Raw genomic sequence first — 9,474 nt, forward strand, 5'->3', positions numbered from 1 at the left:
CCTTCATAGTATGTTGCTGGAACTAATGAGTTTGATCTTGGCTCATGATCCTCTCATGAGCTGACAAGCTACCTGAAATCACATCATAAGATCTTTCCATGAAGCAAAAATGATGATAGGTTGGACAAAACTGTTACTCATGCAGCCTTTCCTCCCTCACACATTAGTACGTTGCTGTCCCATGTGATGTTAACAGAAAAATAACCTCCTAAAAGAAGGAAAGATGTATGTAACACTTGGCACTGATAGCAAACCTTGTTATTTGAAAGTAGACTTACTGAAAAGAGTCAATGCTCTTCTGAGGAAAGACTAGTTGATAGGTTTGGGCTGGCTGAATTTTTGGACAAGCTTGGTGGCATGCGGGTGATTTACCCTTCTGCCCCTGTATTTTTGAGCAGAAAAACTTGGTTATTTTTTGTTTTTACATTCAAGGATCATAAACATGATAATATGGTTAAGACATTTGAGTTAACATCATATTTTGAATGATAGAATATGGCAAAATATATACATTTAGTTTTTATTAGTTTATTGTTCTTTCTCCTTAGAATGTAGTTTTGTGAGCTCTAAACAGATTATTGTACCACCTAAATCTGGTTATAAGCCCTTTGTTAGAGATTCCATTTAATTTTCTTTTACTGTAGCAAAGTATATTTCATTATGTAGAGAGAATGTACTCAGTGTGTTTAATTCTCATTGTCAGTGCGTTCATAATAGGATAAGTGAGCTCCGCAGAACTCCTCTTTGTCCTGCTCTAGTCCTAAGCCAGGACTTCATTCCCAAGGAGACAAGGGGTCACTTGTGTTGTCTTCTGACAGGTAGTCAGGGCTAGAATGTATTCTGTGTTTGGGAAGCATTTTTCAGTCCCGTCTTTAGATGTTACTTTTGAGACCAATGGAATTTGAACACGAGAGTGCTGTATATAAGTGTTTCTAGAGTATTTTTTAGTATCCTGTGTTTTATCCTGAAACACACACATGAATTCATGGATTCTCAAATCATGTACTCTTTGCTGGGTCTTGTAAATACTATGCACTTTGTGAAATGACACTAGAACCTGCAGCCAAAGTTGTTTTATTACAGACAAGGAGAGCTACAAGGATATCTTGCAACAGGAACCTCATAATGTTCAACAAGGAGAGGTGTAAAGTCCTGCACCTGTAGGGGGAACCACCCCATGCACATATATAGGCTGGGGGCCACAAAACTGGAAAACACTTTGCAGAAAAGGATCTGGGATTTCTGGTGGACACCAAGTTGAACATGAGCCAGCAACACGCCCTTGCAGCAAAGAAGGCTAATGGTATCCCGAACTGCATCAGGCCTGCATTGCCAGCAGGCCTGCATTGCCATCAGCTGCATTGCCAGCAGGTCAAGGGAGGTGATCCTTCCCTTCTTAGCACTGGTAAGGCCACACCAGGAGCACTTTCTCCAGTTCTGGGCTCCCTAGTACAAGGCACGGACATACTGAAAGTCCAACAAAGGGCTGTGAAGGTGATGAGGGGCCTGGAGCACTTGTCCTGTGTGGAAAGGCTGAGAGAGCTGGGTGGGGCTGCTCAGCCTGGAGAAGAGGAGGCTCAGGGGGATCTCATCAATGTCTGTAAATACGTGAAGGGAGGTGCCAAGAGGACAGAGCCAGGCTCTGTTCAGTGGTGCCCAGTGCCAGCACAAGAGGCCATGGGCACAAACTGGCCCACAGGAGGCTCCCTCTGAACACCAGACAGCACTTCTTCAGGTGCGGGTGGCAAAGCGCTGGCCCAGGTTGCCCAGAGGGGCTGTGGAGCTCCTCCTTGGAGATCTTCCAAAGCTGCCTGGACATGGGCCTGGGCACCCTGCTCTGGGTGGCCCTGCCCAGACCAGGTGACTTCCAGAGGTCCCCTCCAGCCTTTGCCAATTCTGTGAAAAGCATCTTCAAGGTTCTTTTAGAATTGTAGGAAACTAGTGATGAAAGGACAGAAACGCTATATAGTTTTTTCTCAGTATGGAACACAAACTCCCTTTTAAAAATCTCTTCTATGTCCTGTTATATGTATAACTGAATATACGTAGAAGACAAAATTCAGGGCCTCTACTATAAAAAGGCTTTGCAATAGTGTTAAAATTGCCACTTCCCAGTGAATTACCAGGCTCTGGTTGACATTTTTTTCCTCTCATGCAAGAAGTAAGCTTGGACTGTTACTGTGCTTAAGCTGTAAGTCTGCTTTGGAAAGGGCTAGTCTTCGCTTCTTAATTTTCCTTACCTAAGCAGCATTGTTCTGGCTGTAACACTCCCCTCACTCCCCTTTCCCAGTCCTGTAGCTTTGTTTCTATGGACAGGAAAGAGCTTTTTTTTTTTTTAAAAAAAAAAAAAAAAAGTAAATTTTCAGTTGTTTACTCTCCACCCCCCAAGCTGTTAAGAAATTGAAAGAAAAAATATCATCACTGTCAAATGCATTCCATAGAAATCATCTAATTCCATTTTAAATCTTTGTAGGAAATTGTATACGTTTAAGATGCATTCCTCAGCTCCATGAAGCTGCAGGTCATTTCCAAGGGTTTAGTGACAAAATACTGTTCTTATGAATTTGCTTAAGCTTGTGAGAACACTTAGTCACTGGGGAAAGCATTCCTCACTATTACTTTTTATTCTCTTTCTGTATTCTTGGATGTCTCTCTCTCTTTGTTTTCCTCCCTCTATATGTCTTTCCCTGCAGCAACTCTCAGAAGTTTTCCCCATGTAAGTATTCCTCCCACTCTCCTTTCTGTCTTTTAAAGTAATCAACAATTAAATAGCTAAGATTATATTACTTAGCTACTAAGTATTGTCTCATATTCTGTTTACTTTATAAGTACCTGTGGCTCTACCCTCAGTATCTTGGCGCTGATGTCTGCCTCAGGCGTAAATAGAGTATCTAAGAAACTCGACATTGATACCTTTCAGTTATCCTGCTACATTTACTGCTATGGCTAGAGTTTTTCTTTCTCCAAATGTGTTTGCAGTTTGAAAGACTCTGAAAGTCTTACTGGTCAGATTTGATAATCAAAGTTGTTGGTCCTGTCTCCTCATCAAGCTAAAAGTATTTACTTTGTTGTTCTCCTTGTGGGGGTGGTAGGTCATGGTATCTTTTTAGATTAGAATTAAGTTTAAAATCAAAGCATCTCATGCAGACCAGCTCATTCCCCATAACAGGCGCTTGTTTTTCAAAAAAACTTGAGCTGGGTTTTGTGGTTTTGCAGGTATGTACCAAAGACAATGAGAAGACAGTGGCTTTTTTTCTCATAATATCAGAGTGTTTAAGGCTGGAAGGGACCCCTGGAGGCCATCTGATCCAACCCCCTGCTCAGGCAGGGCCACCCAGAGCAGGGTGCCCAGGCCCATGTCCAGGTGGCTTTGGAAGATCTCCAGGGAGGGAGCTCCACAGCCTCTCTGGGCAACCTGTGCCAGTGGTCCACCACCCGCACATAAAGCAGTGCTGCCTGGTGTTCAGAGGGAGCCTCCTGTGGGCCAGTTTGTGCCCATGGCCTCTTGTCCTGGCACTGGGCACCATTGAACAGAGCCTGGCTCTGTCCTCTTGGCACCTCCCTTCAGCTATTTACAGACGTTGATGAGCTCCCCCTGAGCCTCTTCTTCTCCAGGCTGAACAGTCCCAGCTCTCCCAGCCTCTCCTCATAGGAGAAGTGCTCCAGGCCCTTTGTCAGGCCATTCTCCAGGGTAGCTGTTGCAGCAGCAGTCCTAGAGAAAGTGCAATGTATGTGCCATCTCAGCTGTGAGACTGTTCAAAACTTCAATAGTTTCTTTTATGAATTTTTCTTCTTTCATAATTCAAGCCACAAGAGGGCACTGAATATTTTTGGGTTGTCTCTGAGTCAAAGTGTAGGATTTAATGATCTTAATTCACTGAGTAGCTATACTCCTAGACACTTTTAGATATATTTCTATCCAGACATTTCATAAAACATAATAAATCTTTTACATGTTTTAGGGGTTGAGAGGCTTTCTGTAGATTGGAATGATCCCAGTAAGGATATTTCTAATTCACTTTAAAACCTGCAACTCATAAAGTGTGTTTCATCACCCGGGCAAGTAAGCTGTAAGGAGCTTGTAAGGAGGTGCCCTGGGAAGAGCTGAGTGTTCCCCAGGTGACGAGTGGACACAGAAAGTAGCATGGTCATGAAAGCTTTTCCCTTGCAAGTCCCCTCCTTCCCCAAACGCCTTCTTTAGAGGTCTTTACAACGAAAGCGTTGTAGTAGTGCAGCCAGGAATCACAAGGGGGCATCTGAGGACTGTTGCTTTCTGTGCTAATGAGCAATATCGCTGATTTTTGACTCCTTGCTTTCTGAAACTGCACCCATGCCATCGACCTCGCCCATCATACCTGGGTTGTGCTGCTCACAACTGCTGTGGTGGTGAAGTGGCGAGGTGTGCCTGCTGCCAGGTGCGGGGAGGCTTCGATACCCCCCGCATTACTTAGGCCTGGTGAACTGCTCTCTGCCTGCACGCTCAATAGTTTGGGGTTGCTGCCGGCCTCCGGAGTGAAGAGAGAAATTCTCCCAGCCACGTCTCTCCCTCTGCCATGTGAAAGAGAGCGAAGTACCCCTGGAGCGGGCTCTTGGAGTGGTGTGATGCTTTGTGGCCAGCTCCAGCCACTGTAGGGCTGCATGCTGCTCACTGTTTACTTTGTGCGTTAACCTCATTTGTGCTTGCCTTAAAACGCACTTGTGTGAAAACATGTCAGATGTGGTTCGGGTTCCAGCGGAGGGGGAGAGGTGTAATCCTGTGTGAGTAATTACCTACTTTCTGAAAGACACTTTTCTCACACAAATGAAAAGAGAACGGTTAAAGTACATCTGAAGTGACAGTGGGCAGTAAAGGGTAAAAATGTGTACGCCCAGGCTTCATCTGGATGCTTATTAATATTGCTTTTTAATTCCCCTGTAGTGGGAGGAAGCTGAAGGTTTGTTTCATATTCTTGGTAACTATTAATGAAAGCAAACATTGTATTTCATAGAATCATAGGAAGGTTTGGGTCAGAAGGGACCTTAAAGACCACCCAGTTCCAACCCCCTGCCGTGGGCAGGGACATCTCCCACTAGACCAGGTTGTTCAAAGCCCCATCCAGCCTGGCCTTGAACACCTCCAGGGATGGGGCATCCACAGCTTCTCTGGGCAGCCTGTGCCAGGTTTGCTCCTCTGCAAGAAGACAGAACACCTGTATTTGGTATCTGTTGTAATTTTCACTTTCTTACATTATTTCCACTAGACACCTGCTGGGTTTGTAAACATTGGAGTTTCTTAACTTGAAATACTTACATGTTCAACTTGAAACGTTTTGGATTTGGATGAAGGTCTCTTATCTTGCAGGTTTATCTGACAGCCCTTATCTTTATTGGTGCTTGTGCCTCATCAGCCAAGGAGACAGCTTTTCAGTGTTATCCCCTTTCATGAGTTTATCTGAAAAAGTGAAGCTAATTTGTGCAAGATAACACAGGAAGTTTGAGATGGGGCAAGGAACAATCTGTTATCTGAGAGTAACAGACCATTTGAATATCCTCCTGCTCTTTAACAATAGCTCTACAAGCACTGCTAAATGGGGTACATAATGCACTACAAGCCAGCTATTTTCAAGATTACTTAATTAATTCATATCACTTAAGTTCACATTGAAACTCACAATCAGTCAGGTTTCACCCAAATGTCAACAAGCAGCCATGAATCACAGTTGTTCACTGAGCAGTATACTGATGGCAAAATTATCAAAACATCTGTGCTGAAACACAGATCAACAAAACCAACCAAGTATAAAACTACCTATCAAAAATGCTAGAAAATCTCTGTCCATCTAGAGCTATTTTTTATTGTTTTTATGGTTCTTTGTAGTTAGCTGAGATTGCATTTTGAAATTAAGTTCCTTTGGCTTTATAAAGAGCACCTGCAAGCAAAGTAGGACTTTTTATAGCTCTCCTGTACTTCACTTCACTTTTTTTTTTTTTTTTTTTTTTTTTTTTTTTTTTTTTTTTTCTTCCCAGTATGTCTACCAGCATTACTGTCTGTTCCTGGGTTCTTACCCCCAGATCTAGCTTTACTAAGCAGTCTAAAGCAGGTGTAGCTTTCCGTCTGCATTGGGCAATGCCTGGTGAATGTTTCTTATTCTGCAACAAAGCAGCAGGATAAGGACTGCAGGATTATCATTACTACCTGTGGTACAGTAGTGCCCACCTGCGATGGTGCTGCCCTGAAGACACCAGGAGACATTGTCTGTCCAAGGGAACGTGCAGCCTGCTCTGTGATGTTGCCCATCTGCCTGGTGGTAGGGATCCAAGAGGTCACTGCAGGACTTCTGCAGCAACCTCCATATTGATTTCTGATGTCTTTCCTTGTCACTGGTTGTACTACCAGCACAGGAGCACGTGGGTCTACAGGGCAAAATCTAATTGACTAGAATCAACCAGCTAAAGACCTGCTCATTCTGTTTTCTTTCTTTTCCTCAAATACAGAGCTTCTAGTCAGTGGAAACTACCCGCAGATTAGAATGGTAATGGAAACATCATCTTTGGAATCCACAGCTCCCTGACTGTGTCAAGAAAGGATATGTGTTACTTTTGGCTGTTATATGTCTTGGTAATTGTTGAATAAATTCATAATGTAAGACTGCCATTATTTTTGTACATCTGAAAACGCACACCACCTATTCAAATAAGTTTCACTAGCCTTCATTAATTCGTCTCCAGTAATACTGTTATTTCCTACTGTGGACCTTGGTCTTAGAAGTATGATATGGCACAGAGTGCTTTTCATCTTTAAAGTAAAATACAATCATGTAGCAAAACCCTTTAGTAAAATAAGGGGTAGGTATATTGCCTGAACACAGAAAGTCAGTGATAAAGCAAGGTGTTTGTCGTTGTAGAGAACATGGTCACAAAAGCAGATAAGGTCAACTGAAAAGCTTTTTTCCAATTAAATTAAAAAACAAATAAACAATAAACAAACAAACAAACAAAAAACACAACTTCTTGAAGACTGCCCACTTATTTATTACCATTGTCTCAGCATGTGTTAAAACTCCATTTAGCTACTTCATGGAGGACTTTGGACTTTATGCAAGAACGTCTGACTTAGAATTCCAGACATTCTGTTGTTCATATATTGTTTAACTATCTGTTGTTTATTTATTTATTTATTTATTTATAATAGATAACTGGTTGAAAAGCTGAATGAACTGGAAGAAAAACACGTATATGGACTGTATAACAATGCAGGGTTAGCTGCATTGGTTAACTGTGTGCAGCGGTTACCTTCATCTGTGCCTTCTCTCTTTCATGTTACAATTCAGCACTTTCCAATTCCAGCACTTTCTAGTGTTTTCTCTGGGTAACACACTTTTTAGCCAGTCCTCCAAGCAGCAATGATCATGACACAGAGGTTTATTGAGCCCTTCTTTGTGACAGGAAAATCATCCTTGTATCTCCTATTGTAAAGAGGTTGGTGTGAGGTCTCAGTGCTGGCTGATGCATCTTATAGGTGGGGATGTGGGAACAGAGAGCAGACTGTCTTGATTACATACATGTAGAGGGGACAAAAGAAGTAGAAAAACATCCTTCTAGGCTTTCTTCCAACACCAAGTGACCAGACCAAAAAATGTTTTTGTTCTTTTGAGTTCACTGTAAGGCATTTATAAGGTAATATAATCAAGGAACAATGGTTGCAGCTATAGTAGTCTTTTACTTTGAATCAGAAGTGTATTTTTAAACAAGTATCATCATCATCCCCACTTACCATACTTTAGTTCACATCACAAAGCAGTGTTGGAGCATACAAATTGAATTCCTTTGGTCTGAAACTAAACCAGAATATGTGCTTCAAATCCTTGCTTAATGCAGTCCAGTTGCCACCACTGACTTGCAATCCTTGGGATCAGATCAGAGCTTGGCTGAAGTAAAACCCTTTGAAATGTGTACAGCATAGATGCCAGGTTCTTAGCACCAAATCCTTCGATTTAGAAATCTGTTCCAGTTAGTTCAAAGTGGTTGTTACTATAGCCATAGCCAGTCTAACCTACAGAGCCTCCAAAAAGAGAATTACTGGCTTCACCCAGCAGCTGCAGAAGGCAGCAGGCAGAATTCAAGGACTGCTGAACTTGCAGAAAAAAACAAACAAACAAAAAAAAAACTTTGAAAAAAGCTTTCTAGCCTTCCAAATACTACTGATCCGATAACAATTGACAGTGTCATTGTTGTTGGCTAGAGGACTACGATATTTAGTACTATTTTTTGTAGGAAAAAGCTAATCCTGTAAGAATAATGATATCAACAACTGCTGCTTCTCAGTGGATCAACAATGTAATAAGCATGGATCTGAGCAGCTAAAAACTGGCTTGGCTTGGCAAATGCTTGAGACCAACCAGTTTGTTATCAGTTCTGATACTAGTATGAGAAATGTTATTCATTTTTATACAATCATGTAGAATTCTTTTTTATTTTTTCCTTTACAGTACAAAATCTAAATGCCATTTTAGTTTTTATGAAATTCTAGCCAGATAACTAGTCTGGGAAAATAAATAGCTAGCCAAGTTTGATCATACAATTACCACAAGTACCTAAAATTTAAGCATAATAGGGAACTTAAGTGACAATTTCAACACTCCCAGTCACTTAGTAAAGAGAAGAATGAAGTTGGAATAAGATAAAACTCCAAACAGTGACAAGGGTGATAGTACAATAGCTATAGTAACATTTTAAAAAATAATTTGTGAGGAATTTTTACATAAAGACAGAAGAATGCCACCACGTGATTTACTGACAAACACAGTGTCTCACGTTTATCAACAATAGAAACAGTATTGCCTTTTCTAAAAGCAAGATTCTGAAATCATGTTACTGGCAGATTTTTTTATGTGCACACATTTACCATTTTCACTTTCTGCTACAAACTACATAATTCATATATTAAAGTCTTCCCTGCCAAGTGTCTTACTAGCTTTCAGCTTTTCTGAGTGTTTTAGTGCCAGCTTTATTCTGAGTCACGTAATGGCTGAGGTGGGAAGGCACCTCTGGAGACTGTCTGGTGTGACCCCCCCTGTTCAAAGCAGGGTCACCTACAGCAGGTTGCTAAGAGCTGTGGCCAGCTGGGTCTTCAGTATCTTCAAGGATGGAGACTCCACAACCTCTCTGGGCAACTTGTTCCAGTGTTTAATCATCCTCATAATTAAAAATAAAAAATAAAAAATTAAATGTTTTTTTATGTTTAAATGGAATTTGTTATATTTCTGTTTGTATCCATTTCATTTCAGTTTCCATTTTCTTGTGTTCGTTTCCTCCTGTATTTCAGCTCGTGTCTGACACGTTTTCTTACAGCAGTGCTTAAAAATAATTAAGCTATATGTTAGTTGCCTTAATGTACTTATGATGGACTTCATCTTTAAAACAACACAGAGGGAGGTAAGTTAATCATTGATGAAAGGACAAAGGTTTTGATTTATGATATTTTCCATCTTAAGT

This window comes from Cygnus atratus, chromosome 2, assembly GCF_013377495.2.
Source record: "Cygnus atratus isolate AKBS03 ecotype Queensland, Australia chromosome 2, CAtr_DNAZoo_HiC_assembly, whole genome shotgun sequence".
NCBI lineage: Eukaryota > Metazoa > Chordata > Aves > Anseriformes > Anatidae > Cygnus > Cygnus atratus.